This window comes from Saccopteryx bilineata, chromosome 9, assembly GCF_036850765.1.
Source record: "Saccopteryx bilineata isolate mSacBil1 chromosome 9, mSacBil1_pri_phased_curated, whole genome shotgun sequence".
NCBI lineage: Eukaryota > Metazoa > Chordata > Mammalia > Chiroptera > Emballonuridae > Saccopteryx > Saccopteryx bilineata.
Window position 1 is genome coordinate 6,705,566 of NC_089498.1, and position 26,251 is coordinate 6,731,816.

Consider the following 26,251-nt stretch of genomic DNA (forward strand, 5'->3'; position numbering starts at 1 on the left):
GTTGGCCAACTTGACCAAAACACCAAGTCTTACGACCAGACGGGGTTATCACAGACCCCAGGCTCTCATCAATGTGCCTGCTCCCCTAAACTGGGCGGCCCCTCACTCTGTCTTCTGAGACTCTCTTCTCTACCTCTTCTATCTCTTCTGCCCTCTGCTGGACTGGACTGGGTGCAAGAAGTGACTCTCAGCTCAGCAAAGTAAGAAAAGGATATGACGGTTGGGCGATCCGCCATTTTTTACACAGAGAAGCCAGGCTTACACCCAGGCCATCGCTAGAGTAAAATGACCTACAAAGACAATGTCCCAATGGCCAACAACTGGAATATACACACAGATACCATGTGTCAGATGTGCCCAATTTTATGAGGTACTGATATATAAAATCCAAATATAATAAACAGCAGGTCCATAAGAATAATTAAGTGTATTTTTTTTAAAATCCTTAGATAGCTTCTCTAAATCCATTTAAAAACAAGCTCTTGGTTGAATATCTTCAGTTGTCCAATAAAAGCAGTGTCATTTCTTATACTGTAGCTTTCCTGAAAAGCTTTTTTTTTTTTTAAAGATCTGGCTGAGTAGCGGGACCAGCACTGACCTCATCTTACACCAAACACACTTATAACAGAGAGGCAACCGCTACCAATTGTGCACAGAAAGCAAAAGCCACTGGATGTCATACATGTCTGTTCACGTTAATATGCTCGCCTCTAATTACAGCTCTTCACGCGCCTGCCGAATTTCAGTGACGTGTGTACCACCGAGATGAAATCTGCCATTTAAAGCAGGTCAGCATTCTTCCTTAGCCAGAATCTTGGGGTCAGATGTGTCTTCCAGTCAAGAGTTTTTAAGATTTGGGGAAGTTAGGCAGTGCATCTTCCATCTCTTCCATAATACCTCTAGTCTAGCATATACTCTGATTTCTCTTCAGATCGCATAAATCTTTCAACTTCCATAATACCTCTAGCGGTCGGGACAGCGCCCCAGACTCCCGCACACAAATATTTCTGCAGTGAAATGCCTGAATATTACACAAAGGGAGATGCACACAGGACAAGAACAGCTGTGTGTTGAGTTTGGTTCAGGCTGTGCTGCAAATGTGTTGTCGTATACTTATTTTTTTAACCTTGTTTTTCAGAACTTATAAAATTTGGGAATTATGACTAAAGCGGTAATTTGAATAACAACCAATGTTCCTTTTTAATTGAAAAAAAAAACCCAATATTTTGGACCCAGCCGGGTAGCTCAGTGGATCAAGTGTCGATCTAGCGTGTCAGAGGTCATGGGTTTGAACCCTGGCAGGGCACGTATGAGAAGCCATCAATGAGTGCACAACTAAATGGAACAATAAATTGATGCTTCTCTCTCTCTCTCTCTTTCTCCCCTTTCCCCCTCAAATCGATGAAAAATAAAATTTTAAATGTATGTACCATAAGTGGAAAACCAGCATTCCTTGACATAAACAGAATACAACCACCAAAAGAAATAAAGTAATAGCAAAATAATCTAATTGAGCAAACTTTGAGCTGTAGAAGGCTTTGTACCTGAGCCCTGCATTCTCACCCCCACCTTCCTCTCTCCCTCCTTCCCTCCCTCTTCCTTCGCCTCTCTCTCTCTCCATCTCTCTGTAGGAGAAAGAGATAAGCATTTAGGTAGTAAAGACATTTTGGCACCAAACTGAGATTTTTCTCACTGATGCACTAAGAAGGACCAAAGGGAAAGAGGACTGAAATGCTTTGTGTGCGATTTCATGTGGTTTAATGACCTATCTGTGTAGCAAAATATCAAATCACCTCCCGACATGGGAGCAGCCCCCACCCACCCTACTTCTTCTAGTCCCTGGCCGGACCAAGTTTCTCTGTCAGACATTTGGAAATACAGAGGTCTTCAGGATCCAGCTGAAAAAGAAACTTCAGTTGTGTAAGACTACAGCACTCCGAAAGAAACTTCATTTGTACAATAAATACCACAGGGGTACAGGAAGTGCTCGATTTTTACATAAAACCCATTTCATGGCTATTAAATATGTTTCGCACGAGTCTGTGGCTGCCAGTGCAGAAGACCCTGGAGTCACCAGAGTTGGAGATGCTGACACCAGAGAGCAAGTGTACGCACACAGCGCCAGAGGACACGGGTGCATTGTCCCCTGTGGGCCCAGGTCCCTTCAGGGACCTTGGAAGGGTGGTGCTCAAACAGAGCTTCCCCCACAGCGACCTTCGCCCCACTTGGGAGTTTGTCAGAAGCGCACACTCTCGGGCCCTACCCCAGATCAACTGAATCAGAAACTCCAAGAATGGGGTCCAGCAATCTTGAGTTTAACCAGTCTCCCATTTTATTTTTATTTATTTTTTATTTTTTGTATTTTTCTGAAGTTGGAAATGGGAAGGCAGTCAGACAGACTCTCGCATGCACCTGACCAGGATCCACCCGGCATGCCTACCAGGGGGCAATGCTCTGCAACCAGAGCCATCCTAGCACCTGAGGTAGAGGCCACGGAGCCATCCTCAGCGCCTGGGCCAACTTTGCTCCAATGAAGCCTTGGCTGCGGGAGGGGAAGAGAGAGACAGAGAGGAAGGAGAGGGGGAGGGGTGGAGAAGCAGATGGGCACTTCTCCTGTGTGCCCTGGCTGGGAATCGAACCCGAGACCCCTGCATGCCAGGCCAACACTCTACCACTGAGCCAACTGGCCAGGGTCAAACCAGTCCTCCATGACACTCTGATGCTCCTTAAAATCTGAGAAGCAGGAGGAAAAGCAGCACAGGCCCCCGAACCAGCCTGTTGGACTTAAATTGCGGCTCTATCACTTCTTAGCCTATGATGTTGAATGAGTGATTAAATCTAGCCATGCCTGTTGTCACCTATAAATTGGAAAACTAATAACACTTACCTTACAGAGCTGTAGATTATTAAATGTATTAACACATGGTAAATACTTAGCAAAGTTCTTAGCAATATCCCACAAAGACCAATACTGTCCTGTGTAAGTGACAGACAACCTTCACCTAGAGTTAACAATGGTATTTCCTTCCTTCAAACAATAAGGGCATTTAATTACTATGTTTTTCATTTAGGACTGAAAAATTAAGGCTAGAGACCTTGTTCCCTAATGGGTTGGAAGCCCAGGTCTATGCCAGCGGATGCAGCCAAGTGACAGGTGACGGGCCACACGCAATCTTAAAACAGTTGTGATTTAATTGCCAAACTTGTGGTTGTCCTTGAACATTCCCTCAAGTTGGTGAGTGTGGAGTTCTAACCAGCGTTTTGAGGCACCAAAGTTCAGTTAGCCACAGTCCCCAGCAGGCCAGCTGGAGCTGTGTGTCACCTTCCTGGTGTCTACAAACAGGGCTCTGTGAGCTCTGTCCTTCTGCAATCACCAAGAGCAAGTGTGTTCTCTGTGCAGAGGGTGACCAAGCATCCGAGTTTGTCTTTCATGTCAACACGGGGAGAGAACCAGGAACCCCGGGATGAGTGGGACACCCTCTGCATCCGTGCAGGTGGCTCCCAAATCTACATCCAAGGTGTCCCTCCTGATCTTCCGGCCCCCATTTCCAACTGCCACCGGGAATATTCCCTTGAAAAAGTCTCACTTTTGTCTCAAAAGACAGTTTCCTTCATTCATGTGCACATTCTGCAAATACCTCTTGGACCAGCCAGCACTGTTCTGGGCAACAAGGATAGAACAGTGAAGAAAAGAGACCAGTCTCTCTGCCCTTCCACGGTGAGCTCCAGCGCAGCAGAGAGGAGCAAGCAATAAAACAGGGCATGTCTCCAGACCCAGCGTTTGGAGGGAAGAATTCCAGGGGAAGGGAAGAGGGTGGCGTTTTAGATTGGATGGTCCAAAAATACCTTCCCGAGGAAAGGATAGGGTGGAGGAAAGACCTTAAGAAAATGAGGGAGTGAGACGAGAAAACATCTGAAGAAAGAGTTTGGGGCAGAGAAATGACCCAAAGGCCCTGAGGTGAGAGTGTGCCTGGAGTTCCCATGGTAACAAGGACAGGGTGTGTGGCGGGGCAGAGGGAGCCACACCTAGCAGGTGAGGTCAAGGAGATCGTAGTGGTCACCAGCTTAAGGCTGCACAGGCCATCATGTGGACTTTTTTTACTTTGACTAGGAACGAATCAGAGCCACCAGAGATCAGAGGCGTAACAGCACGAATAGGACCCAGACTAGTTATTTTTCTAGACTAGTCATCAACCTACTGTTGTTTTTCCCTTCACATCCGAGGAAGTCAGTCCAAGCAAGCTAGGTCCTACTCCTGTCATTGTAGCACACTGCCCATTACAGACAGGAGCCACGTTTAAGCTCACCGGGTCCTCTGGCAGCAGAGACCAACGTAGAACCCAACGGTGAACAGAAAGACTTCCCTCGGTTCACCTACTGGGATTTATGTACTCTAAGCTAATACGCTATTTCACTGGAATTATTTGTTTACGAAGATAGTCTGATGAACGACACTTTTTTTTTTCGGTTCATGAAATTTTCAACATAAAGGAGCCTTCAATTCCTATTTGGAAACCCGTTGCGCCATTTTTATTCTGCCTGTATTTTAATATAGCATCAATATTTAACTACTCATTAAATGAAGTATGACTTTTATAGTGAAAATGTCACTCTTTGCAGTTCATTAAATTCATTTAAAGTATAGCTGCTTGATTCTTTCTTTTTCCCCCCTGGAAGAATAAGAGGACTAGGAATTGAAGACATAAACTTTACATTGAAGCATGTGTTTCCTTCAAAATTAACATTCAGGATCAGTAACATTATTCATCGGACTGAGGGACTATTTGCATCTTCTCTTAGGGGCTGTCGTCTTTCCAGAGCATGGAGCTGTTTATCACGGTTGGTTATGACCAGTGGAATGTCACTGTGGACATTAAGATGTCATAAGCTATTATGAATCTCTGAAATTCTGCATGTTGTATTAAAAAAAAAAACATTATCTTGAACCAAGGCATCAGAAAAATAAAAATAAACCCTGGAAGATGTGAAATTTAATCAGTCGCTGAATCCAATAGGACCTAAAATTGGTCTATTTTGGTTGTTAAAAATCATTCTGATAAGACATTAGATGGCCGGAAAGAGAAGGATATATTAAAGACCGAATTTGAGAAATGAATTCAAATGCATTTTTTTTAAGACGGTTGCAATTTTTTGTTCCTAAAATTACTATGATTTACATGTAGGGAGCACTAAATGCAAATGATTTCAAATCACCCCTGGGACGTGTACATGATTACAGAGTCTCTTAATGAGCTTTCAGAAGACTTCCAGGAACAAGACATAAAGGAAATAAGCGCTTCCGTGCCCTTCTGGGAACTCAACTCTCACGACAAGCGTACAGCCACGCCTCCTTCCCCGTCCGGCGGCCAGTCCAGCCACGCCTCCTTCCCCGTCCGGCGGCCAGTCCAGCCACGCCTCCTTCCCCTTCCGGCGGCCAGTCCAGCCACGCCTCCTTCCCCGTCCCGCGGCCAGTCCAGCCACGCCTCCTTCCCCGTCCGGCGGCCAGTCCAGCCACGCCTCCTTCCCCGTCCCGCGGCCAGTCCAGCCACGCCTCCTTCCCCGTCCCGTGACCAGTCCAGACATCCTCTAAAACAAACACCCAAGTGCGACCCTTGGGGCAGGCTGAGCTGTCAAGTGCCTGGACCATGGAGCCCAAACCCCTTGAAGAAGTTGGTGTGCTTGTTCCTCTCCTTCTTCTGTCCTCCTCCTGGAAGCCCTCCCACTGGAAAAGAACGGAAAGAAACCAGGATCTGGCATCCAGAGGCACCTACCTACATGACCAAGACAGGAGAGCACACACGAAATAAAAGAACAAATCAAATCCCACTTCAGGCATATGCCCACCTGTTAAGTGAGAAGAGGCGTGCGTCCTGCCATCGGTCACGTTACCAGCACCTGGAGGGGCGAAGGCTAATTTCAAATCACTGGCTAACAGTCAAGTATTTATGAATTTACTTCACTGCTTCTGTCCTACCCGAGGGAGTGGGGGCGTGAAGTACAAAGGCAGTAACTAAAGGAGGGCCTTTTCTCACGCCTCTGCTGCTTCCCAACACAGGGACGTCCATCTGTGTGCCATGGGGCAGGGGCACACGCGTGTACGTGCACACGCACACAAACACACCCCTCCAACACCCAAGAGAAACTGGAGGGAAAAAAAAGTGCACCACGGTCCCATTGAAAGATGCCCCCAATTGAATTATTTGTCCCTCTTTTTAAACAGTAAAAATACTGGTCTGCTCCTGTGCTCTCATTTAGATCTTCAAGAATTAGCTCTACGGGAACCGCCCCTGTTGTCCAAAGTAGCTACTCTTGACAAGAATTTCCCACTACCTCTAAGCCGTTCTCCATCACCCCCATTGGCTTGAATCGTCTCGGGCTTTTCTGCCTAAATTTGTAGTGCCTCGAGTTTAATTACCCCAGAACAATCCAGTCATCGACAACCAACTAAGAGCGTGAGCTTTTTTTTCCCCTCCATAAATCTATTCATGGAGATTCCACCAAGCCGGGAATGTCCAGGGAAAGATTCAATAATCAGGGGAGAAATGAGTTGCAGAAACTCAAAGGGAATAGAATAGCCAAGGCAGGAGATTACGCAGCCAGGAGATGAAGGCTCACTGAATTAAACATTCTTAAGCAGACTTACATACATAATGAATTGGTCAATTCTGTCCAATGTTTCTGAAAGAGATTACCCTTCCAACAAGCCAAATGAGTGTTCAAGGATGCTCGCTCGGATGGATTCCTGAACAAAATAAGTGTTAATCACTTTATCTCCTCCAATCTTTTTTTTTATGAAGAAGAGCAACTTTCATTTCCATAAAGCCTTGAAATCGTTGGCTGGCAGGGGATTGGGGGGGGGTGAGGCGGGAAGGCTGGTTAGAGGGTGCAGACAATGAAGTCCCTGAAAAGGGGGATTTCCTGACAATAAAACCCTGATGAGAGCCAGAGAGGGGACACTGTGGTCTGCACCATCCCCCACTTCCCTTTGGGAACTCCAGGCATGGCAGAGAGGGGCGGGACATGGTGACAAGTGCTCTGGGAAAGATCGGACAGGTAGACTTTGAGGGGGGCCGCTTAGGAAATGCCAGACCAGCACAATACATTTTCTTGATATTTGCTTTTTTAAACACATTGCCACAGGCTTCCTTATCGTCTGTCCATGGTTCAAAGAAAAACAGCCATGGCCAGCTGGCTCAGTGGGAGAGCGTTGGCCCATTGTGTGGAAGTCCCGGGTCCAATTCCCGGCCAGGGCACACAGGAGAAGCGCCCATCTGCTTCTCCACCCCTCCCCCTCTCCTTCCTCTCTCTCTCTCTCTCTCTTCCCCTCCCGTAGCCAAGGCTCCACTGGAGCAAAGTTGGCCCGGGTGCTGAGGATGGCTCCATGGCCTCTGCCTCAGGCGCTAGGATGGCTCTGGTTGCAACAGAGCAATGCCCCAGATGGGCAGAGCATCGCCCCTGGTGGGCGTGCCGGGTAGATCCCTGTCGGGCACATGTGGGAGTCTGTCTCTCTGCCTCCCCGCTTTTGACTTCAGAAAAATACCAAAAAAAAGAAAAAAATTGTCAAGTAGTCAGCCTATAGAAAGTCTAAGGAAAGGGGACTGAATATTAGCATAAAATCTTGCAACTAGTTATTTAGTTACTGAGATCTTTTTTTAGGTACTGAGATTTTTCTGCACTCCATCCAGGCTCAGGGCCGGGTACAAAAGCAACAAACCAACATGGCCAACAATTACTATCCGAAACTCACGGTTTGCAAAGTCAAAGCTATTTTTTAAACGTCTGTGCCAGGGGTCCCCAAACTTTTTACACAGGGGGCCAGTTCACTGTCCCTCAGACCGTTGGAGGGCCGGACTATTAAAAAAACTATGAACAAATCCCTATGCACACTGCACATATCTTATTTTAAAGTAAAAAAACAAAACGAGGCCATGCAAATACAATATTTAAAATAAAGAACAAGTAAATTTAAATCAACAAACTGACCAGTATTTCAATGGGAACTATGGGCCTGCTTTTGGCTAATGAGATGGTCAATGTCCAGTTCCATATTTGTCACTGCTAGCCGTAACAAGTGATATGACGCGCTTCCGGAGCCATGACGCATGCGTCCCGCATCACTGGAAGTAGTACTGTACGTGAGCGATGCCACGCTTTGCGGCACCACCACATACAGTACTCCTCTCACTGACCACCAATGAAAGAGGTGCCCCTTCCAGAAGTGCAGCGGGGGCCGGATAAATGTCCTCAGGGGCCACATGCAGCCCACGGCCGTAGTTTGGGGACCCGTGGTCTATGCTCTCATGCCATACACAGTAGCCATTGCATGCACATTTGGGGGATAAGTGAAGGAAGTGAAGAAGAAAAGACTTCTGAGCTTGGGGTTCACATGACTCAGGACTTAAAAAGAAACTATCAGATATACTGAGAACAATCAAACACATGAAATCACCAACTTGAGTGGGCCCCATGAATTCAGAGGAAGTGACACAAAGCATATACATCCCCGACACGCAGGTCCTACCTAGTCTTCTAACACGACCGTGGCGTGGCACCAGTCACTGGTGGTGCTTTAACGATTCATCCCAAACACCTTTGTGACTGATTTAGTTCAGGCACCTGGAGACAGAGGTGGGTCCTAACAAAGCCAACTCCCCAGATCAGATTGTGACACTCATTCCTTCTAATGAACAAAGACCTTTCCCTCTTGACCCCCCCCCAAAGTTACTCAGCTCTGCAAATTCTAAGGATACTTTTACTAACCCACAGAGACTGCCAAACAGAAAAAAGTAAGGTGACAGGACAGGTGTCTCTTCACTCAGTTCCGATGCCTCCTTACGAGGCGACCATCTCCTCAAAGTGGACGCTAGCCTTCTCAGCTGTTCTGAGGGACACTCAGGGATAGAGGTGCCTTTTAGCTCCACAGGGCCCACAGAAATAAATGCTCTATATTTAGACAGATGCCCTTTGGAACAAAGGAGCAACTCATCCCAGTTAGCACTTTTTAAATGACAAAACCAGAAAGGTTTCCAAAATATTCTTCCAACTCATTGGCTTTCCACCAGGGGCAACTGACCCCTCCGGGGAATAGTTGGCAATGTCTACAGACATTTTTGGTCGTCCTAACGAGGGGAGCTAGCCACTGGCCTACAGTAGGCAGAGGCCAGGGATGTGGCTACACTTCCTCTAATGCAACGGTTCTCAACCTGTGGGTCGCGACCCCGGCGGGGGTCGAACGACCAAAACACAGGGGTCGCCTAAAGCCATCGGAAAATACATATTTATTATAGACCCCGGCGGGGGTTGAATGACCAAAACACAGGGGTCGCCTAAAGCCATCGGAAATACATATTTTATTTAAAAATGTATTGTATAATAAATATGTATTTTCTGATGGCTTTAGGCGACCCCTGTGTTTTGGTCGTTCGACCCCCGCCAGGGTCGCAACTCACAGGTTGAGAACCGCTGCTCTAATGCATAGGACAGCCCCACAACAGAGAACTACCCAGCCCGAAACATCAATAGGGCCGAGGTTGGAAAACCTTGCTCACATTATATGTTAAGACACTGAGAACAGAGGGTTCGTCCATCAGTGTTCAAGTCCATTAGGTGTGAAGTCCTCCTAATGGTGCTGTTAACATATTGGGATATTTTGAGGTCAACTTCTTCTCCCATAGTCTGTGTTCAGCCATCTTTCCACATGTTAAGAAATTTACCCAAGCATAGGATAAAAATACCTTGGAATCATAATGATAGCCAACATCAATGAGTGCTTAGAATAGACAGAGTTACAGTCAATATTTACAACAACTCTCTGTTGTAAAAACTATTATTATTCTCTACACAGGGAGAATATCTATTACACACAATAATGCCACGCTACAGGTGGGTCTGTGAGCCCCTAGACTCTAAGGGCTACAGAGCCAGGCTTGATCTGTTTGGTTCGCCACAGTGTACCCAGTACCCAGCAGAGCAGGACCCCCATTTCAGAAATGCGGCGTAAGGACATACCGATAAGTGCTGGAAAGGGGTTCGCACCGGGCCTCCGCCCTCACACCCTGCCACCCTGCCAACTGGTGGATGTTCGGAGTCACTGAACTCCATCAGACCCCTCGGGTCCAACCTGAGATAAACAGAACCATCAACCACCTGAGTTGGAAGGACTCGGGCTGCTTTGCAAAGTAACCAAAATATAGTTTTCCGCTATTCAGGGAGCTAATTAAACAAAACAGTGACGATGACCGCCCCCGCCCCCCACAACAGTGGTAAAGTACATTGGCATTGCCATCAGTCACCTTAAACTAAAGCAACCTAAGAAGGTGGCTGGTTTTACAGGCAGTCTCTGAATCAGGGCAGGGCTCCTGCTGGCAGTCGGCGGGCCTCCCCAAGCCAAGACAGCGTCGCCTTCTCACAGAACCAAGTCCCCGGGGGCGTGCAGAGACTCTCCCCGGCCACAAGGGAGCCAACTCCCTGGGATGCAGGTGTGGGCCGCTCAACACTGGACAGCTGGTCCAGGTTCGTCCCACTCAGCACAGCCGCCAGGTGAAACGAAAACCCCATCTTACTTCAGATGGAGGGGGCCCACGGCATGATGTGACCTTCTAGGAATTCAGGCTTTTCTAATAATAGAAGAGTTTGAATATTATTTGCGCACTATTTCAATAGATTTCATCCTTCGGGGGGAAATGGCCCGTAGGTAACAAACTCGAGTGCTTTAAATTGAGAATGACATTCATTCCTATTTAAAAAAAGAAACACACAAGGGGGGAAGAAATCAGAGTGTGTTTTCTGGTTTTACAATATTGACACTACACGCACACTGTACACTTTTCTTTTCTTCCACAAACACTTCCAGTGTGGAAACTTCTCTTGTAGAGAGATATGCAAAGTGCCCTTGACGTTATACAAATATATTCACTGCGCCTATAAGCGCTTTCAGTATTTATTCATAATCTGCTCTTCTCCAGCAAAAATTGGGGATGACTCTTCAAAGTTAATTTGATTTTAAAGAGAGGGGTAATAGTTATAAGAATCAAAGCAAAGAAAAAAACAGAATTAAGACTACACTAAATCCAACATGACCAGCACATAGGAATTGATATCCAATCGTCGTGAGACGGTTTCCAAATGGGGCTTCTTTTTTTTTTCCCCCCAATTACCGTTGACAGTCAATATCACTCTGCATTAGTTTCAGGTGCACAGCGCAGCGGTCAAACAGTCGTATACAGAGCGCTCCCCCTGATGTTTCCAGGACCCACCTGACTCCACTCACAGTTACTACAATATTATTGACCAGTGCCTTACGCTGCACTTCACTGGCCTGAGAGGAGTAAAGAGGCCAAGTCATCAAAATTAATTTTTTTTTTTTTTGCATCTGGAAATGATGGAGGTGCTGATATCAATGATTAAAATCCAACGAGGGGCCCTGGCTGGTTGGCTCAGCGGTAGAGCGTCGGCCTGGCGTGCGGGGGACCTGGGTTCGATTCCCGGCCAGGGCACATAGGAGAAGCGCCCATTTGCTTCTCCTCCCCCCACCCCCTCCTTCCTCTCTGTCTCTCTCTTCCCCTCCCGCAGCCAAGGCTCCATTGGAGCAAGGATGGCCCGGGCGCTGGGGATGGCTCCTTGGCCTCTGCCCCAGGTGCTAGAGTGGCTCTGGTCGCGGCAGAGCGACGCCCTGGAGGGGCAGAGCATCGCCCCCTGGTGGGCAGAGCGTTGCCCCTGGTGGGCGTGCTGGGTGGATCCCGGTCGGGCCCATGCAGGAGTCTGTCTGACTGTCTCTCCCCATTTCCAGCTTCAGAAAAATACAAAAAAAAAAAAAAAATCCAACGAGGAACTTTGGGGGCAGGAGCAACGCATGTTGCATGTGGCCTGTGGCTTGCGTGGGTTCTGAACTGATGGCAGGCAGTGAAGTGGGGACACCCCACAGAGAGAGCTGCCACAGAGGAGACGAGAATGCAGACCAAGCCAGCGATGAAAACTGGAGGTCCTGGGACACAGAGGTGGCACACATGGCCCCAAGTCTTCCCTACTCCCTGGACCCGCGCCCCTCTGTCAGGTGATGTTGCAGCTCTTCCCTTCAAGAAATGGGCCCTGCTTCCTTCTTCTCTCCATGAAGCTGGGCTGGCTGTGTAACTCGCAGAAGGAACAGTGCGACGCTTCTCTTCTCAGACTGCGCTCAAGGGCTCTCGAGTACCACTCGGAATGCTGCCACCTCCAGGCTCTTGTGCACACCTCAGCATGTGGAGGTGGGTGACAACAGCCAGGAGAGAGAGAGGGGACCCAGCTGACGGCCAGCCAAGCCCCAGAAGCAAAGCCGCCCCGGGAGCCTGCAGGAGACAGAGCAGGCACGAGCGAATCTTCCTACCGGGCCCCGCCCACACGGCTGACTTACAGAATCGTTGAGCAAAATGCGTTGCTTGTTTTAAACCGCAGAGTTTCATTTGTTACACGGCAATAGATAACTGATACAACGGTGGGGTGGGAACAGCTATGGGCAGAAAAGAAGGTCCACCTATAAAGGGCTAAACATACAGAGGCCAGAGCCAAGCTTTGGGAGGTCATTCTCAGTGGCTGGGAAGAGGCTGACAAAAATGACAGAGCTAAAGCCATCAAAGTATCCAAATACACAATATTAGGGACCTGGGGGTGAGAGGGGACAGAGACAGGAGATGTCAAAGAGTCATCAGAAAAGCATAACTGGCTCTGGCCAGTTGGCTCAGTGGTAGAGCATGGGCCTGGCGTGCAGGAGTCCCGGGTTCGATTCCCGGCCAGGGCACACAGGAGAAGCGCTCATCTGCTTCTCCACCCCTCCCCCTCTCCTTCCTCTCTGTCTCTCTCTTCCCCTCCTGCAGCCAAGGCTCCATTGGAGCAAAGTTGGCCCGGGCACTGGGGATGGCTCTGTGGCCTCTGCCTCAGGCGCTAGAATGGCTCTGGATGCAACAGAGCGATGCCCCAGATGGGCAGAGCATCGCCCCCTGGTGGGCGTGCCAGGTGGATCCCGGTCGGGGGCATGCGGGAGTCTGTCTGACTGCCTCCCCGTTTCCAACTTCAGAAAAATACCCAAAAAAAAGCATAACCCCTGGGCTTAGAGCCAGAGCTGGCCTAAAGTGGCCAGTCCACACTCTAGGGTGAACGAAGCCTCTTCCAGCCGGGCGGAGCTCCCCGGGGAACCGAGGGGACACTCCCAGTAGTCCGAGGGAACAGAAATAGCCCGCAAGGTGTGACGGAGCCCCAGCGCGGGGAAGCGGTGGAACCCTCCGCCAGACATTTCTTGTTTGAGAAGCTGTTCAGAAACGTGTTAGAGACAGTCCGCAGAGTCAGACAAAAGTGCCAAAGTGTAAAATAGTCCTTTCTCTGAACTCAGCGTCTTCAAGGGAGGCCGGGAACCGCACGCGGCGGCGGCATCACCTGGGACCAGGTGCGCAATGGCGGGTCTCAGGCCCGCCCCAGACCCCCGGCTGGCCTCCGCACACCCCACAGAGACTGGGAGAAAGTCATTCTGCTTTGAGTCCCTTTCAAGCCCCCAGACAAAGCCCCAACACTTACAAACCACCCCCACCACCACCTTTTCAACAAACAGAGAGCAGAGCTTGAGTAAGCAGGGGCTCCAGTGAGCTTCCCATAATATCCCCACCCCACCCCCACTCCACCGGGGTTTATTCTCAGGATTTTCTTCTATGTGTGAGAAATGATAGAATCTTCCACCTGTGGTAGTCTTAATTTCCCATTAATTTACTTAAGGGGAAACAGTGAGTCAACTGCAAACACGGAACGAGGAGAGAAAAGTCATGACAGGGAGGTGGTCCCTCAAACCGAAGACGGGAGATCTGGGCTAGTTCCGAGCAGGAAACCAAGCAGATACGAGGGGCGCTGTCAGCGGAACTCAAAATACTCAACCGTCAGAACGGGGTCAGCATCCTTGGAAGGATTTCTCCCAAAGGGTGCAAAGGCTCTCTCTCCCGGGGTCTGGAAGAGAGAGGGATCTGGGTCCCAGGCAAGTGAGGGCGGGCGACAAAGGAGTGATTCCCATCAGAGAACACCACCACGCCCGCCCTCCAGGAGGGGAGAGGTCAGAGTCCCCATCTCAGAACGAGGTGGGGCTGGTTTGACTGCGACTCGGAAGACTGGAGAGACATGGACTTCCCGTGGTGGAGAATGCCCGAGAGACCAAGCAGATGAATTAAAGGGTTCTGTAGCAGGGGCCCAGGTGGAGTCAGGCAGCCTGCCTTGTTGAGAAGGAAACGGGACACGGTGTTCAGTCATCCTGACGTGGGGAAACGAGACTAACTTGAAGGATGACACAAAACACATCACCAAAGCAGAGGGGACCGAGGCGGTGGCATGGGGGACAGCAGACACGGCTTTGTAGTTGAGCCTGCATAAAGAATCAGGGGTGAGCAAGGGGCCCACAGATTAAATGAGAAGGAACATAAAGGACCAGCGAATTCTAGGGCAGAAGAAGATTCTCTGAGTGTGTGGATATAACAGGTAAGCTGGGTTTGATCAAAAATGAAACACATCAATTAAAAATAACATCATCTGGAAATGTGGACAAGTGCTGGAAACTTTGTTTCCAACCGTTTAGACTTGAGAAAGGCTAGCACAAAAATCCCAGAGGCGGTCTGCAAAGAAAAGAAAAGTGGGCCTAAAATACAGTACTCATAAGCGATTAAAACTAGGACGGGGTTAGTAGTTCCGACAGAGAACATAAATCATCGGGTATTTTGAGCACGCTCCAAATAAGACCGCCCCACTGAAGAAAGCACTGGAGAAAATATCACAGCGTCTCACCAAAGGAAGAACTTCCAAGGAGTAAATGAAAACCAAAATACTGTGTGAAGTTTATCAAAATATAATACTGTAGTTTATACACAAAACCTCAAACCTATAGATAGATACCCAAGAAGGGTTCCTTGGGCCCCACCCATCACTCACTCCCACACACCTGCTACATACACACTTCGTGCTGTCCCATCTACCCACTCGTCCCTTCTTACACAGTAACTGAGCATTTCACTGGGCACACACCAGCCTCAATACAGACTGTGTTTCCTGGGTAGCTTGTAGTCACAGATGTGGCCATGTGTCAGAGTTCTGGCCAGTGAAAAATATATCAATGTCATGTGGCAACTTCTGGAAACTTCCCTTTGCCCTTGACATTTTCGCCCTTCTTCCTGGTTGGACCATGAAAATGACTGGTGCTCTGCCCTGAATTAAGAGAACAAGGATCACATGAACACTGGACGTAGCTTAGCTCCCAGATGTCTACGAAGCCACCAGACCAGCCCTGGACTACTGACCCCCTACACTTCATTAGGGGAAAGAGAGAGAGATGAGTGTCCACCTCATCTAAGCCACTGCTACTTAAGTTACTGTTTTTCTGTTACTAGTGGGTGAATCCTAGCTAACATACCCATTTTTGCTTGTATCCAAGTCTCTCCTCCTTGGCCATTTCTTCACCAACCTGGACACGTGGATGAAGAACAGTCGCTTCCATTACTTCCTTCATGTTTCCCTCTACCTGTCCTTCTCTCGTTCCTGCCTAGGCCAGACCCACCACTGACCATCCTTACCCCCACTGCTCAGTCCCGTCACCCTCCAGCACCTGAAGTGCTGACAGAGGACATTTAAGATAAAATGTAAGCCTAAAAACTTCTTCCAGGGATCCTTACTATGGAAGGCAAGCTCCTTCAGAACAGGACAAATACATTCCCCCCGCCTAGAAGCGACTGGCACGTAGTAGGTCCAACATAGGTTTATCCAAAGATTAAACAACTAGATCTTCTCAACAATAGTTTTTTTCATCCCTAGTGCACTCCTACGGGAGTTTCCAGACACTAGGCATGCAGTCGCCAGCAGAAGCCCCTCCCTCAGGGAGCCTGAATACGAGGGGGGTGGGCGGGGGGTTTATACAAGAAACACGTGACTAATGAAATAAACACAAATTCAAACAGACATGTGCTGTCAATAAAATAATGAGGGCAAGGAGATCGTGACTGGAGGGACGGGGGAAGGGTATTTTAAATATTTAGGTATTACATCATGAGCAGACTGAACTTGAAGGCTTCGACATGAATACTGAGAAACAGATCTTTGGAGAAAATGTTTCAGAGAGAGGGAATGACAGGTGCCTAAGGATGGGGGGCAGGCTGGGGAGGGAAGGCCCCAAAGCAGGACGGAGGGAGGAGTGGAGGAGAGGAGGGGGAGGGAGGAGGGAGGAGAGGAGGGGGAAGGAGGAGGGAGGAGAGTAGGGGGAGGGGGAGGGGAGGGGAGGGGGAGAGCAGGGGGGAGGAGGAAGGAGAGGAGGGGGAGGGAGGAAGGAGGAGAGGAGGGGAGGGAGGGGAGGAGAGGAGGAGGAGGGAGGAGAGGAGGAAGAGGGAGAAGGGGAGGAGAGGAGGAGGAAGGAGAGGAGGAGGAGGGAGGAGGGGAAGAGAGGAGGAGGAGGAAGGAGAGGAGGAGGAGGGAGGAGGGGAGGAGGAGGGTGGAGGGGAGGAGAGGAGGAAGAGGGAGGAGGGGTGGGAGGAGAGAAGAGGGAGGGAGGAAGGAGGGGAGCAGGGAGAGGGGAGGGGAGGAGGAAGAGGGAGGAGAGCAGGGGGAGAGAGGAGGGGGAGGGAGGGGAGGAGAGGAGGAAGAGGGAGGAGGGGAGGGAGGAGAGCAGAGGGAGGGAGGAGGGAGGGGAGCAGGGAGAGGGGAGGGGAGGAGGAAGAGGAAGGAGGGGAGGAGAGCAGGGGGAGAGAGGAGGAGGAGGGAGGCGGGAGGAGAGCAGGAGGAGGGGGAGGGGAGGAGAGGAGGAGGAAGGAGGAGGGGAGGAGGAAGGAGAGTAGGAGGAGGAGTAGAGATGAGGGATGAGGCAGTAGGCGATGCCAGACCTTGGGCTTGTCAATCAACTCCCACACCCATTCTATTCTCATTCTCCCCTATCCCTCCTTCCCTCCCTGCCCCCTTTCCCCCCTTCTCCCCATCTTCTCTTTCTTCCCACTCATCTCAAAGGGTTAGCAAGCTTTTATTTCAAGGCCAAGGGCCCTCCATCCACGGCCTCCATCCCAGGACCAGCGAACCTCCCCATCCCTCGCCCCATCATTCTTCACTCCTCTCGACTCCCTCTCTTAGGCGTTCTCAGGACTGTTCCGAGAACATCTTCTCATTAGCTAACCGCCATGCTGTTCAAACTGTCGACGTCTACGGACCTGCCCACCTGCACCTGCAAACGAACCGCCCACACATGCTACTGCACTAGGACCCACGGAATAAGCCCTCAGGTCTTCCACCGGACATGCTCGTGCCTCCGCGATTGTTCTCAACCAACCACATCTCCCACCACCCAGTCCCACGTGCCCTCCTTGCCCGCCCCAAGCCTGCCAGCCTCTGTGAGCCCTCTCCCCGGTCCCACCGTCCCTCGGGGGCCTCCTCCCTCATCCCAGCTGCTCGTGGAGCACACTCGCCAACACCGATCACCGGCTCCAGCCGACAGCATCCCCTCTGTGCACCCATTCGCCACGCACACACACTCTCTTCACGAACACCCACAGAGATATCTGCTCCCCGAACTACAGGTTTCTTGAAGGCAGGCCACGTCTAATTCCAGCCCCCAACAAGGGCATCCCCAGGAAGTACTTGATAAATAATAACTACGATGTGCACATTCAATGGGCACAGGCCGTTTTCAGTTTCCACAACGCAGCGGCAGCGGCATAGACAACTCGTCCTCAGAAACCTTGAAAATCGCCAAGCTCCCCGTCAGGTCACGCCGTCAGGTCACGCCGCAGTGTAAATGGACCCTGCCCCCACCCCACACCCACTCTCCCTCTTTATGACCTCGGCATTTCGCTCTTCCTCGGAGGAACCACTGCTGGCAGAACAGTTAGCCCAGGGGGCATCCAGGGGGACGGCAGTACCAGCTCCCCCCACGCCGGAGATGGGTGACTTTGGGCCTGGGCATGTGACCCCAGTCTGCCCAATGAGACTGGATGCAGACAAGTGGGGAAACAGGATCGCTGAGGCCGAGCTTCTGGGCCCCGCATGGCCCTGAGAGGAGAGTCTGACGGACAGAGGACGCCAAACCCAGGACGGCAGCGCTGACCTAAGCAACCCCAGACATCACCCATGGCAACGCTGGACCCACCACGCCTGAAACAAGGCTGACAATCCCTTTCGTATTTCACGCAGTCTGAGGACATTTTCCCCGCCATCAAAAGGATTTTCACTAATCACAACACTTTTTAACCGCTTCTCCCTTAAATACTTTGATTAGAATTTTTCAAAATAAGCCCAACAATAACAGTTGAGTTTCTCATTCAAGATGTCGGCATAAAGAAGTAGCCACACAGACCGACTGGGTATGCCTAATGTTCAATATGTCTACATTTACCGTATTTCCCCAGGTATAAGATGCTCCCATGTATAAGACGCACTTTAATTTGGGGGCCTGAAATTTTGAAAAAGAAAATGCATTACATAGAAGTTACTGAACTCAAGTTTTATTCATCATAAAATCCATACAACTTTTGATCGCTGTCAAAACTCCCATCCATTCACCTGCCCTCATCTGTCTGATGACGAATCCCTGTCTTCAACAATGAGCGCAAAAACAAGCGTAAAAAAGCGGAAATGCAAGTACAAAATTCTACAACCACTGTGTAAGACACACCCAGTTTTTAGACCTCAAAATTTTCGAAAAAAATGTGCATCTTATACATGGGGAAATATGGTAACTCATACTCCCCCCCCCAAGAAAATCAGCATCCAACTAATTATACATATTTCATAAATATGTTTCTAGTCGGGTCAGCATTTGGGACTTCCACTTCCTATGTGTAGAAGAGATTGAAAGGGGAATGTCAAATGATGATTATTACACAGTACATCAAAGTCCCTTGCTTGTTACAAATTAGCTCTAGAAACTGCTGAGAAAAATCACTCAGTAGGGTAGAGTGACTTCTACATCAATTTAGAATATAAAAAAAAACTCACTGCCATTATCATTTTTAATATAATTCTTCTATATAAACAATTCAGTCAATGTAGAAAATGCCACATTAAACATAACATTTGGAGGAGAAAAGCCCAGCTTGAAATCTATCTCCTTCAAAAGAATGAATCGCTCTCATTCAAATATGTATTTAGAGTGAAATCCAAATACTTCTTGATACTGGCCAATTTGTTTAACTTGTGGATTATCAAGACATTCAAATTATTCTTTTACAAACAAAGTTACATTAAGATTAAAGACAGAAGTTAGCCATACAAGACATTCCAATGGCTGGTATGTCTTGCACAAGCATGGAACGCATTTAAGAGAACATGGCCTCCCTGAGGAAGGGATTAAGGGTCCAAACCTAGGGAGCAAATAAAATACAATGATCTACTATTAAGGGAGATGATAAAACCTGCCAGGAGCTCATGTGGACCTCAACTAAAAACTTCTACTCATATGTGAACAGGTGTGTGTGTGTGTGTGTGTGTGTGTGTGTGTGTGTGTGTGTTTCTTATTTGGGGAAAGAGCTGACTCCACCTTCAATTTTTTTTTTTAATTTATAAGCATCCTTTCTTATTAACCAAACTCAAAACAGATTCTCCAAGGTACTTGACATTATTAACATGTCACAAAATCCAATTAGAAATTGCACTTCTTACATAAACAACAAAATCCCATCAAGTTTTAATTCATAAATGGCTGATAGGGTTTTAAATTATGTTATTGAATATTATGCATCATTCCCACTTAATAGCAACCATTTAAGAATGTTTCTTTCCAAATCACTATTAAGACAGAAAGGATATATCATCACGCCAACACACACACACAAACACACACACACACACACACACATACACACACACATATACTCCCTCAAATCATTCTTATAAACGATATAGTACGATTTCGAAATTTCCTGAGTTCCACACATGACTTCCTCTCTAACTGGAAGTTGAACTAGCAAATACCAACCAACCCACAGGAGCTGAGACATGTCCTCTGTCCCCTCGCTCATGAAGGAGTCACGTCCATTTCCATCACTTTCCCATACATAGGAAGGATCTTGACTTTGGTCTTCAGCCTGAGCTATCTCTTGTGTTTCAGGGCACTGACTGGTCCAAGTGCCTACTTGATGTCTCTGTGGGGATATTCCATACAAATATCCAAAATCAGCTCTATTTTTCCTTCCAAGCCAGCTTGTCCTCTGACCTCTCTGCTTCTTCTGGTCAAGCTCCTACCATTTGTCCAGGGCCAAGTTCTAACATCCAGAGTCGCCTGTGTCTTCCTTCTCTCTCCCTATGTTACAGAGATGCTCTGCTCAGTGCCTCCCTCTTCTCCACATCCAAACTCACATCTCCTTGTTTCAAATCCTTCTCACATCTTTAGTTCAGTGGGGTAAGGGCATCCTCCCTGGGGTAAGGGCACCTCTGGTCTTACTACAGGAATCTAGTCAAAAAATCAGATCCATATTCACAAAGTACGACTCCAACCAAACCACTGGCCCAATCAAGATTCTCCAAATGTCCTCAGCAGTAGGCACTACTGGCTTTCTTTCCAACAGTCCTCTTCCTTGGTAACAGAGCATAACATCAAATATGCTCATGTGACACTGCCCCCCAGCCCTAGGTGACATGGGATTGGTCTAAGCCAATCACAGAAGTCTCCTTCTTTGTCAATGATTGTCCCAGGGTGAACGTGTGATTCACTTCTTATCAATAAAGAGTCTAGTGGATCTGTGTCCAAGAAAGCCTGTCCTTGGTAAGAGATGTGCAGAAGGAAAAGTGGTCTTTTGCTATCAACCCCACTCCCCATCACTAGCTTGCTCCCCGTCCTGCATGCTGTCACGTGAGGCTGTGATGCCTCAGTGACAACACTCAACAGTGACCGGGAGGAGACTGCTGAAACACCAAAAGTGGCAAAATAAAAAGAAAAGCAGCCCAGGCCGGTTGGTGGTAGAGCATCAGACTGGTGTGTGGAAGTCCCAGGTTTGATTCCCAGCCAGGGCACACAGGAGAAGCACTCATCTGCTTCTCCACCCCTTCACCTCCCCTTCTCTCTCTCTGTCTCACTCTTCCTCTCTCTTCCCCTCACACAGCCATGGCTTGATTGGTTCGAGCATGTTGGCTTAAGGTGCTAAGGATGGGTCCATGGCCTTGCTTCAGGCACTAAAATAGCTCAGTTGCCAAGCAACAAAACAAAGGCCCCAGATCAGCAGGTAGGGGGCTTGCTGGGTGGATCCCAGTCGGGGCACATGCAGGAGTTTGTCTCTCTGCCTCCCTACCTCTCACTAGAAGAAGAAGGAGAAGAAGAAGGAGAAGGAGAAAGGATGAGGAGAAAGAAAGAGGAGGAGGAGGAGAAAAGCAGAGGGTCCTTGAAGACATAATGAACCATCTAAAACAGTGGTCCTCAACCTGTGGGTCGCAACGCCGGCGACCCCTGTGTTTTGGTCGTTCGACCCCCCGCCGGGGTAGCGACCCATAGGTTGAGAACCGCTGATCTAAAACAACCCAACACTGCCTGCCTAACGACTTCTCTGTCAGCAAACTTCCTTAGAGTTTATACCACTGTTTGTTGAGCGTTGTTACCTGCAGCCCAAAGCATTCTAGCTGAGTCAGCTGACAGAGCACAGGCTCCTTGCCTTACCCTGACAGCCCTCCGGGTCATGCTACTCACAGCAGCCCGTGAGTATCACCTGGGAGCCCAGCCACACCTGTGCTGCGGTCTCCTCCAATCGGAGGGTGAGGTCCACCACTCCACGCCGCGGAAGGCTCCCCAGGTGACCCATGCATGTTAAAGCTTGAGAAACACTGCTCGTCTAGAACAGGGTGACAAACTGCTTTCCTCCATGTCATCTGCAAACCTACGTACCACGAGGCACACTTGCTCTGTATGTCCACAACGACCGTGATCTCATGTCACCAGGTTTGAGCATCGTTGGTTGTTCATTCAATTTTATCTCTCCTCAATCAAAGTTTTCGAATTAGAAGCATCCGGGGACCCAAGAGGAATATAGGATGAGACACAGGGACTGGAGACCACCCTAGTTAACAGGGAAGAGCAACACACACGTGCACACATACACGTGCACACACACATGTGTGCGCGCACACACGTGCACACACACATGTGCACACACACCCAAGCTACAAAATTAAAATTAACAGATGCTTAATTAAATGTCTACAAAATGTAACTCATCAACTCAGATACAGCATCCTATCCTATTCAATGCAGGATGTGGATACATTTTAATGTCTGATGCAATGTCAGAGGGAGCCCAGATCGAGAGAGCTTGGAACCTGCCCCGGTCTGAAAAAGGCCGAGGGTCAACCTGGAACCAACCTTTCCGGGGTAAGTCTTGTCTGCCTTACAGCAATCACAAACCTTCTTTACCCAACTCTCCCACGCCTTTAGGCCAGTCACTCCAAAGCAGGATCCCCAGTTGAAAATGCAAAAAGCATTCTGAACTCACAGACCATACAAGCACGGACAGACAGCAGGCCAGATGTGACCCATGGGCTGCAGTCTGCCCACCCCTGACCCCGAACTATTCCATTGCCTTGAGAGCCTGAAATTCACCAAGGAGAAAATCCAAATGGTCAGATTAGAACTCCAACGGAAGTGGTCAGATTCCACTTCCACCGCTCACCTGAACTGTGCACACAGCAGGGCATGACAGTGGGACTGTCTGTGCGGTTGAGCATAAACCCTAGTGACTTCCTGAAAAGTGATGTTGGATCCTTATCTCCATATGAGTTTGTCTAAGACCCAGTGGCAGAGAAACAGTACACAAGTCTGTTTTGAGAGCCCACATGATGGTTTTCATTATTTGTTAATTTCCTGCCAACGTTTAAAATTCAAAATATTTCACATAAAAATTCAGACTATCCATCCCTCTCTTGTAAAAATAATTAGAGGACTGGGCCCAAATGTTGGCATGGCAACAATCTACTAATGCTGGACAAGGCTACCCCTGTAAATGGGGCACATTATCCCTAGACCATAAACCCTGTCATCACGGAGGGTAACTGGCTGTCCCTACAGACATTTGTTATGGCTCAGGGTCTAAGGTCCTTAGAAAAAAATCTCATTTCTGTTTTACAATGTGGCTTCAATCTCTTCTCTGAAGACCTGACATGGGAAAATATTGAAATCTCTCTTTCTCTCACCTGCTCTCAAAATTTAACACCCCCCCATCCTCCAGACCCTAGAAATGAAATCATTAGTTCTCATGTGTCAAGTTCACAAGATCTTAACCTAAGAAGAATTTCGATCAAATCCCCTTCTCAATATGGTCTCAATTTGAACCACCATCTCCAAGAAGATAGATAAATGACAAATTACCCTTCAGGTCCTCTTACCCTTCAAGCTGGCTGAGATAGGGGGCCCAGTGAGACAGAGTGAACGCGCCCACATCAGAACATCTTAATTAAGCAGAGTGATCAATAGCACACTGAGTAAGTAGAAAAGCATGGTTTGGCACTGATGGGCTAAAAACAACACAGAACTATTCTATATCGGGTAAGAAGTGAACAGCCATGTCGTAAAAGAACAGGGGAGACCCCAAGAATATGCAGGACAAGCTAGTCACTAAAGTTAGTCCAAGTGCCTTCCTTATTAATCCACTGTGTAAGTTCACCTTACACTCACATTAAATACAATAGCTTATTTTGACAATTACATGCCCATTGATGTGCTCTATATAACCTTCTTACTGGTAAAAGAACAAATTGGACCCAGGGAAAGAAAAAGTCAGATAGATAGCTAATGGGTCACCAATCCCCTAAGTACACCACAAGGCCTTTTTGTAAAAAAAAAAAAATTGTATGTGTGTTAGTTTAATTTGTTGGCCACATCAGAAAAAGGGCTGTTCAAACAGATTTTTTCCACTGGAAAATAAAATGGAAATTAGCCCTTAGAAAACAGAGATGACTTTAAGTTTATACATCAGTGGCTGGTTCATGAATTATTAACTGATTTTAATGATCTTGGCTATATTTTATTTGAAGTTATTCTGCTACTTGCAAGGACTTTTGAACCCTCAAAACTCTTTCATCCATTCTCCATAGACAGAGTACACTTTCAGGAGTGCTGACATTTAAAAAGGGTCCATATACTCACAGAACATAAAGATAATATACATGCAAATAATTTTTACAAAGCAGTCTGGTCATTTGTGAGAGAGAGAGAGATGAATGAAACCCTATTATTCACGGTTTGTAAATAAATTTAAAGATAAGCGCTAACTTTTCACTTGTTAAGCCTGGAGCGGAGAGTCCAGTATTTCTTCTAAAGTTTCCCAGATGGTCATGAAAGCAAGCAAGGGCAGAGGCCTACTGTCTTTGAAATCCATCATTTCTCATCCAGAAAGATAATACATGTCATCAAGTTAAGTCTCAAAGAGATTAAACAATTACAGGTATTTTCAAATAAAACAAATGCGTATCTTTGCATGCCAGTTTTTCCATTTTCCCTGTAAACCGACACTGAATAGCACCACTGCAGACACACACGTTAGCTGTGAAACAAACGCTATAAACCTTTAATTAGCACTTGCTGTTTTATACCCATAAAGTTAATACTTCCTTTTCTACTCCATTCTCCCTGTAAAGAAAAATTACAAGGAATAAAATGGGGCTTTTCACTCCTGAAATGAAGAGTAGGAACGTACAGTTTTGTGGCTCAGTTTAAAGGTTATTGTGCGTGTTGGTTTTGTGTTGTTTTTTTTTTTTTAATTTGCAAGGAAGTGCAAACATCCCTGATAATAAGTACAATTTGATTTCTACCGATATGGAGCGCTGTATCTAACTTTCATAACTCGGGTACACGCAGCACTTTAATGATGACCAGGCTGCTGAATTACTAAGAAACCAAGTTCTCCCAGGCAAACAGCTGCATTCAGAATAGATGAGGGTAAAACAACTTGCAACCTCCCTCCTGAAGTTAAACGTGCATCTCAATAAACAATGTCTGTTTTCCAGCTTTCTATACCCTCCCTGAAATAAAGGTGCCACGTTTCAATGGACTCAATATAGCCTTTCTCAAAAAATAAATAAATAAAAAGAGTCACACACAAAACACCCACAATTTCCTCTGGTCCCTTGAAGTACCCTTGGGATCCTAGTGAACAGAGAGATTGGCCACGCATTGCAGTGACTGGATTAGTACAAAAGGTTTCTATTTTGGTGTCATTCGAGTGTTGCTGATCTTAAATCAGAGAAAGTAGTTACATTAGGCAAGGTAATGGCTTCCAAAAATAAGAGCCTGCCCAGTTATACAAGGCTTGCACACACAGGCCGGGTTGTAAGGAGATAAATAATACCCCACTGGAACAATTAGGTGGAGTTTCAGAAACACTACATACTTAATCAGGCTGCCTGAATCCCTCACTGAGCATACATTGGGGACTTTTTAAGGCATTTAATAACCCGAGTAAATCCAAAGTCAGAGGACAGACACTAAACCTTAACTCTGGCTACAGAGCCTTCTCTTATTCTCTCTCTATGCTTAACGTATCACTCTTGGAATTTTGAGAGCATGAACGCCCCCCACCACCGAAGGGTTTAAAACACAGTTGAAACATGTCTCTCCCTTCTGCACTTGTGGGGAGGCCCCTCTGTGTCAGGCACAGGGCGAGGACGATACAGGGTGAGGATGAGAGACCCTAATGGTCTGCCACAAACTTTGGCCCCAGAGTTGGGTACATAGTATAAACAAATAGAAAGGAACACGAGGCGCTATCAGCCACAGGGCACAGCAAACCGCTCCTCGCTCTTCATACAATTCCTCCTCTTCCTGCCATTTATTCACTAGTTTTGTATAGCACCTTTTGCGGGACAGGCTCCTTATTTCCTCCTCTGTTATCCAAGCAATCATAAACAAACTACGATTTGAAAGAAAGGGGGAGGGGGGAGGAGGGAGGAGCAGAGGGGGACGGAGAAAGAAAAACCACATTCAAAACGCACAAGCCATCCAGGGCACAGCTCTTTCTCTGAATATCGCCCTCAGGGTGATGCTTCCCCCAGAGCTTGGCCCTGCGGGCTTTGGAGCGGATCGAGACCCCGAGTTCGCACCGCCCTGGCCGGAGTGCTGCGGCCCTCGCTCGCACCGACTCGCTGCTCGGAGCTGCTCGGAGCTGCGCCAGCCAACCTTCTGACATCCACCTTCGGCCACCAGAAACGCTCTGTCCTCGAAGTTGCGCTGGGGGAGCTGGAGGAGGTGGGGTGACCCGGGGGGTGGCGTTCAGGTCTCCAACCCTGCTCTCCCCAAAAGGCAAAA

At 48.0% G+C, this 26,251-nt stretch overlaps 1 protein-coding gene across 6 annotated transcripts in view; it reads right to left on the reverse strand.

Moving 5' to 3' along the window:
• TOX3 (TOX high mobility group box family member 3) overlaps positions 1-26,251 on the reverse strand; it is a 110,969-nt gene that overhangs the window by 82,822 nt on the left and 1,896 nt on the right. The window lies entirely within an intron of this gene.